This window comes from Dendrobates tinctorius, unplaced genomic scaffold (genome assembly GCF_039654945.1).
Source record: "Dendrobates tinctorius isolate UK_male_01 unplaced genomic scaffold, ASM3965494v1 ptg000118l, whole genome shotgun sequence".
NCBI classification, from domain to species: Eukaryota; Metazoa; Chordata; class Amphibia; order Anura; family Dendrobatidae; genus Dendrobates; species Dendrobates tinctorius.
Window position 1 is genome coordinate 1,328,671 of NW_027361786.1, and position 7,381 is coordinate 1,336,051.

Below are 7,381 nucleotides of genomic sequence, written 5' to 3' on the forward strand. Positions count from 1 at the left end.
GCCCTGGTATTTAAAAGCCTAGAAAAATATTTCAGGATTAGATGACTCATCCAAACAGCAATACGTGCTTTCTGTCACATTTTGGTGGTACATAAGAGTAGAAAAGGCGTGTTCTGTGGTGGACAGCACTCACTCTTAAGGCCCCTTTACATTTAGCGATGCACCAGCGATCCCGACCACAATATGACCCGGTCAGGATAACTGGTGCATCGCTAAATGGTTGCTAGTGAGCTGCCAAACAGGCAGATCTCACTAGCGACACAGCAACGCAGCAGTGGTCGTTACTTACCTTTCAGACGCGGCGATCATGATGTCCTTGTGCTTTGCTCTTGACTTGTGTGTCTGAGCTCATAACTTACTGCAGATTTCAGCTTTCAGCAGAATCGTCAGCACACAGAGATTGTGGGGAAATAAACTGTTTTACATGGAAAATATAGGCCACAATATCTATATTGTCAAAAACATGAAAAATACAGTAAAGAACTGACACAAAACCACAGAGGTCATGCAATAATATCTAGAGGAACGGCATACATTGAAAAACTGTAACAGTTAACACAGAACCTTCTGCTGTCTGCTCAATATAATTCCTCCAATATAAGCTGGTAGCTATAGCCCACTCCATATATGTATGGCCTTCAGCAGTCAGCACTGTTAAGCAGTCATTGCTCGCATGTGTAAGGTAGAGGACTGGGCTGTGGGTACTTCTGCGATGCTGGGTCCGGAACTGCCAAGGCCTCGTCCAGTGTTGCCGGGGAAACGGAAAGAGGAGACGGAAAGAACGCGTGACCTGAAGGAAGAGGGCGTGATAAGCGAGGGCAGACAGCAGAGTTTAGCGCAGGAAACAGCAGAAGGTTCCCATTGAGGGAGAGAGAAAGCAGGGACCGGTTGCGCGCTGTGGAGCGAGTTGAAGCGCAGAGCCGAGACCCAGGTACCTTTGGGCGCACATAGAGACGAGCGCCATGTAAAGCAGCAGGGTGCAGGTGTTCAGGCACCGGCGGGTGTGCCGAGCGCCGAGGGAGACATCGTGGTGCGTGCAACCAGTGGTTGGCAGGTGCATAGGGGAGCACACGCCGAGGAGAGACTTGTGTGGAGCTTTACAATTCAGCTCTGCTGTTCAATGGACTAGGGGCTCAGTGGGCAAAACTGGTGATTGCCCGCTGCCGCCAGAAGCGTGACCGTGTGTTGGGCAGGAAAGCTTGCAGATGCCGAGTCGGCCCCCGCCGGCATTACATCATCTAATGGACTACAGGCAATTAAAAGACAGCGGAGTCATGATAAGTTAAAGTTTATAGAGAGACTGTTGCATTGAACTTCATTTATACTGCTTAACCTGTTTCCCCCTTCCCGTTATCTCCCTGTGAGGAGTTCATTATCATTAGTTAAACCGCACTCCTGTTAACCCTTGCTCTGAACCTCTGTGTTGCTGCATCTGTTTACCTGCTTTATATATACATACATTCAAAAAACCTGGAAAGTATAGGGGAAAAAAAAGCAAAGTCCAGTTAAGGATTGTGATACTCTTTGCTGCCACTAGGGGAGCTCACTGAAAATCATTAGATCTGTAAAAATCCCTGTGCATTGAGCGCCCTCTGGTGGCAGCTGCAGATAATTTTTTTTTATCAGATTACTAGGTATGAGCGAGCACTAATATGCTTGGGTGCTCATTGCTCGAACCGAGCAATTCCTAATACTCACATGCTCGTTTCGAGTAACGAATATAATGGAAGTCGGTGGGAAGGCTGATCTTTTTTCCGGCAGACCCTATAAAAAGGTCTAGGGGGGGAAAAGTGCTGAATGGAAGGAGAACATCATGGGTAAATCCCTGGAAGCATCTCTGAATCCCAGATCGCTGCAGAGAACAATGGGGTCACACTTTTACTCCACTGTAAGGAGTGACAATAAAACATTCCAAACCAACAAGAAGTTGCATTTTACATGAAAAAAAAGTTAAACATTTTTTTCCAGTATAATGACTTGTATATACTGTAAGACAAAATTTTAAAAGGAATTAAAAAATATAATTAAGTGAACAAAAATTGCTTTTTTTTAATTAAAAAATGGGAAATGTCAGTTTAATTTATGAAGGAAGCAAGAACTGCCAAAAATTAGGGTCTCAGATACACCCCGTATTAGACATAAAGGAGGCCTCATACTCACTCTGTTCACATTGTCATGTATTGCTCTCCTAGACTCATAAAGGCTATGCACTTTATTTTAGTAGGATCTTAAAAGGGTTAAAATTTAGCAGCATTTTTTTTCTAGGAAATTTACAAATCTAATTTTTTTATGGACTTATTGAGATTTGACTTTCAGGGGCCTATTTATTGGAAAAATCACAGACGTGATACCATTTTAAAAAGCGCAACCCTCATTGTTTTTAAAGCTGTTGTCAAGAAATTGGTTAACTGTTCAGGTTCTATTCACAAATTAATGCAAAGAAGATGGAAAACATTATATTTTTTCCAGTAAAATGTTGATAGAGCCCCAATTTTTCATTTTATCAAGTGATAGAAGAAGAAGCAGAAGAAATTTTTGAACCCCTCTCCATAATCTTTGAAAATTCTTGGAGAACAGGAGAAGTCCCAGAAGACTGGAGAAGAGCAAATGTTGTTCCTATCTTCAAAAAGGGGAAGAAGGTGGACCCAGGCAACTATAGGCCGGTGAGTCTGACTTCTATACCAGGAAAGATCTTTGAACAAATTATTAAACAACATGTATGTCAATACCTGGATAAGAATGAAGTGATTAAACAGAGTCAGCATGGGTTTGTAACTAATAAGTCATGTCAGACTAACTTAATTTCCTTCTATGACGGAATCACTGATTGGATGGATCAAGGAAATGCTGTAGATATAGTATATCTTGACTTCAGCAAAGCATTTTACAAAGTCTCTCATACAATCCTTATTGAAAAAATGACTAAGTATGGAATGGACAAGGCAACTGTTAGGTGGATTCATAACTGGCTTAGTGATCGGACCCAAAGAGTGGTCGTAAATGGCTGCACATCCAGTTGGAAGAATGTCTCAAGTGGGGTACCACAGGGCTCTGTCCTGGGCCCTGTATTGTTCAACATCTTTATCAACGATTTAGATGAAGGAATTGAGGGTAAACTGATTAAATTTGCTGATGACACAAAGCTAGGAGGGATAGCTAATACTAGAGAAGAGAGAGAGAGGATTCAAAAAGATTTAAATAAACTGGAGAAGTGGGCAGCAACTAACAGAATGGTTTTTAACAGGGAAAAATGCAAAGTACTACATCTGGGCAATAAAAATGAAAAAAGCATATACAGAATGGGAGGCATAGGCCTAAGCAACAGCACATGTGAAAAAGACTTGGGTATACTAATAGATCACAGACTGAATATGAGTCAACAGTGTGATGCAGCAGCAAAAAAGGCAAATGCAATTCTAGGATGTATTAACAGAAGCATACAGTCTAGATCACGTGAAGTCATTATTTCCCTCTACTCCTCTTTGGTCAGACCTCATCTGGAATATTGTGTCCAGTTTTGGGCGCCACATTTTAAAAAAGACATCAACAAACTGGAGCAAGTTCAGAAAAGAGCGACCAGAATGGTGACCGGTCTGCAAACCCTGTCTTATGAGGAAAGGTTGCAGGATTTGGGATTGTTTAGTTTGCAAAAGAGAAGACTGAGAGGAGACTTAATAGCTGTCTACAAATATCTAAAGGGCTGTCACATTGTAGAAGGATCAACTTTATTCTCATTTGCACAAGGAAAGACTAGAAGCAATGGGATGAAACTGAATGGGAGGAGACACAGATTAGATATTAGAAAAAACTTTCTGACAGTTAGAGTGATCAATGAGTGGAACATGCTGCCACGAGAAGTGGTGAGATCTCCTTCAATGGAAGTCTTCAAACAGAGGCTGGACAGACATCTGACTGGGATGATTTAGCGAATCCTGCTTTGAGCAGGGGGTTGGACCAGATGGCCCAGGAGGTCCCTTCCAACTCTATGATTCTATGATTCGATGATTCTATGATAATAGGAGAAAATGGACCCAAAATGCATTACATAATTTGTCCCGAACATGGCAATATCTCATATGTGGTCAAAACCTGCTATTCGGGTGCACGGCCGGGTTCAGAAGGGAAGAAGCGCTATTTGATTTTTGAAGCCCAATTTTGGCTACAATAGATTGCGGACACTATTTTGCATTGGCAGAACCCCTGAGGTCCCAAAATAGGACCTACCCCTCCACAAGTGACCCCATTTAAGAAACTAAACCCTTCAAAGAATTTATCTAAAGTTGAGTTGAGGATTTTGAAGCCACGGGTGCTTCACAGAATTTTATAACATTTAAACCTGAAAACAAAAATTATGTTTTTTTTCCAGTTAATTGTTTTTTTTTCACCCCAAATTGTACTTTTTTTTTTAGAAAGGGTAATAGAATACTATAATTTGTTACAAAATTTATCATAAATTTGGTGATATATATTATGTGGTCAAATACTAAATTTTGACTGGACGAGAATGTAGACAACTTGTCGCATTTGTAGAGTCACTAACATACCACAATAACAGAACCCCCCCACAAGTGACCTTATTTGGTACACTAACGCCCTCAAGTAATTCCTATAGGCTTGTGGAGCACTTTTGCCCTGATACCATATGTCATCGGAAACTACTGGTTGGCCACACGGCAGGGCATACAAGGAAGGAGTGACATTTCACTTGTGAGGCACAGATTTTTCTGGACTAGTTTGTGGGCGCCATTTGCAGAGACCTTGAGGTGCCAGAACAGCAGAAACAGCCCATGATTTACCCAATTTTGCAAATTACACACCTCCGCAAATTCATCTACAAGCAAAAGAGCATTTTGGTCCCACAGGTTTTTTCCAGAAATAAGAATGCAGATGGTGTTCGAAAGGGAAAATTGCAAATCTTCTGCTCAGTCCCCATACATTGTGGCCAGTCTGTGGGTCTGGAGACACATAACCCATAAATTGTTAAATGGGTTCTTCTTGCTGCACCATTCCCTACAGGTGGATGCTAAGTGAGGTTTAGGTATACTGTGGGATTCAGAAGGTAAGGGGTTATTATGATTTTAGAGCTTAGATTTCGCTGTCTTAGTTTCTAGATGCCATGTTGCTTTTACAGAACATTTGTGCTACCAGTAAGACCAGCTTCAGCTGGGAGTATTTCACGGTCCTTATACGGACCACAATGCTCCCGACCCGAACTTGCAGCCTTATACACTGCTCAAAAAATAAAGAGAACACTTAAACAACAGAATATATCTCCAAGCAAATCAAACTTCTGTGAAATCAAACTGTCCACTTAGGAAGCAACACTGATTAACAATCAATTTCACATGCTGTTGTGCAAATGGAATAGAGAACAGATGGAAATTATTGGCAATTATCAAGACACCCTCAATAAAGGAGTGGTTCTGCAGGTGGGGACCACAGACCACATCTCAGTACCAATGCTTTCTGGCTGATGTTACACCAGGATGAACAACACTATATGACTGGTAGGTTACATCAGGACGATGTTATGATTAGGTCACCGAGGAGGATAGCAGGGGAATAGACTAGGCAACCACATAACCAGAGAGGTTGGTAACTTAGCGGATTGCAGACCCCTAAACTGACAACACAACTAGAATTAGCCGTGGGACGTACCTACGATGCCCTCAGCACAGCCACAGAATTAACTAAGCCTACAGAGAGAAATGGGAAAGCTAAACTGCCCCAGAGTAGAACGCCCAAGGAATAGATAGCCCCCGAACATATATTGCCGGTGAGACAAGATGAGGCACAAACACAGGCAGAGAATAGAGCAAGAAAATGATGGGGCCCAAACTGTCTAGATAGAGCAGGACAGGAAAGGATGCTGTCTGCAATCACGCAAAAACCCTAATAAAAATCCAACATGTCTGATATGCAAAAATACTGAGGCCATACGACCTCTCCCCCACTAAATCAGAACTCTGGTGTGAACTGGATACTAAAAAGACTAACATACGCTGTGGCATATGGAACAGGGTCCAGCACAGGTCCCAGCAGGGAACCAGGCTGAACTCACACCAGCTAAGCAACAATCAGAGACAAGCAAAAAATGAATCCAATGCAAAAAAAGATTCAAGAAGACAAATAACTTATCAGAAAGATGCAGGAAGGAGCAGGAGACAAGCAAACGTCAAAATATGCTCAGGAAGCAAACCAAATCACCGGCAAGAGCTGAGGGAAGGTTGTTCACTTAAATTTCCCCAGTCTGTAACACGTGACCTCCAAACATCCTGCTCAGGTAATTGACTTCTGTCAGCTGGACCAGCTCCATTACCAGCAGCAACCACCAGAGGGAGCCCAAACTCAGAAGCCTGGTCAAAAGTGTTCACAACAGGACGAACACTATATCATTGGTACATATCACCAGGATGAGGACTATAGTAATGGAAGGTTACAGAGGTTGATCACTATATAGCCATTAGATTACACCACAATGACCACTACATCATTGGTAGGTTACAAGAGAATGAGCCCTATATCATCGGTAGATTACATGAGGATGAGGACTATATCACTGGAAGGTTACATGAGGATGAGGACTATATCACTGGTAGATTACATCAGGATGAAGACTATATCACTGGTAGATTACATCAGGATGAGCGTTATATCACTGGTACATTACTCCAGGATGAGGACTATATCAAGTCTTTCGGCCTTAGTGAGCGTATATAGATACAGAGCTAGCTACAACTCTGAGTGTACCTGGCAGAGCAAGTTCTCTGGCTACCAATAGGGGCCCAAGCAGCCACTCTACCATCTCCAGGGTAAGCAAACTAAATGTTTTGCCTTGAATGGTGGAACAATTTCAGTTTTGTTTTGTTTTTTTTTTTATATACAGTAGAGGCTCCGATCTCCTCTTACCATACTTGCCACACTTTGAAGAACTAAGGAAGCTAGAAGGAGCTCAGAGATGGGTGGCAGCTCCAGTATACTGTGTCTAGAAAAGCATAGCAAGGATATAAGTAGTCTAATATTTTACGACTTGGAAAAGGTAAAATACTGAAAAAGAAGTGGAAATTGGTGGAGAAAATTGCTGTTGAGAGACACGTGTTGGATTCTTATGCCTGATACCAAGCATGGATTTTAAGAGTGATCCATTACTTAATGATTACTTCTGATGGTGCCTTTATGCTCATATATCAGAGAACATTTATTTATAGAAAAAATGTAAAAAAAAAAATCTGAATACAGTTATTGATCAAAATATTCTTGACGTGTGAATGGAGCTTTTTGCTATCTTGTTATACTCTATGACTAAGGGTGTGGAAAGTAGCTGGAAACGCGTCAGTGCTTGTATCGGGTGTTGAGGTGGAATTTTAATGAATTAATGAAT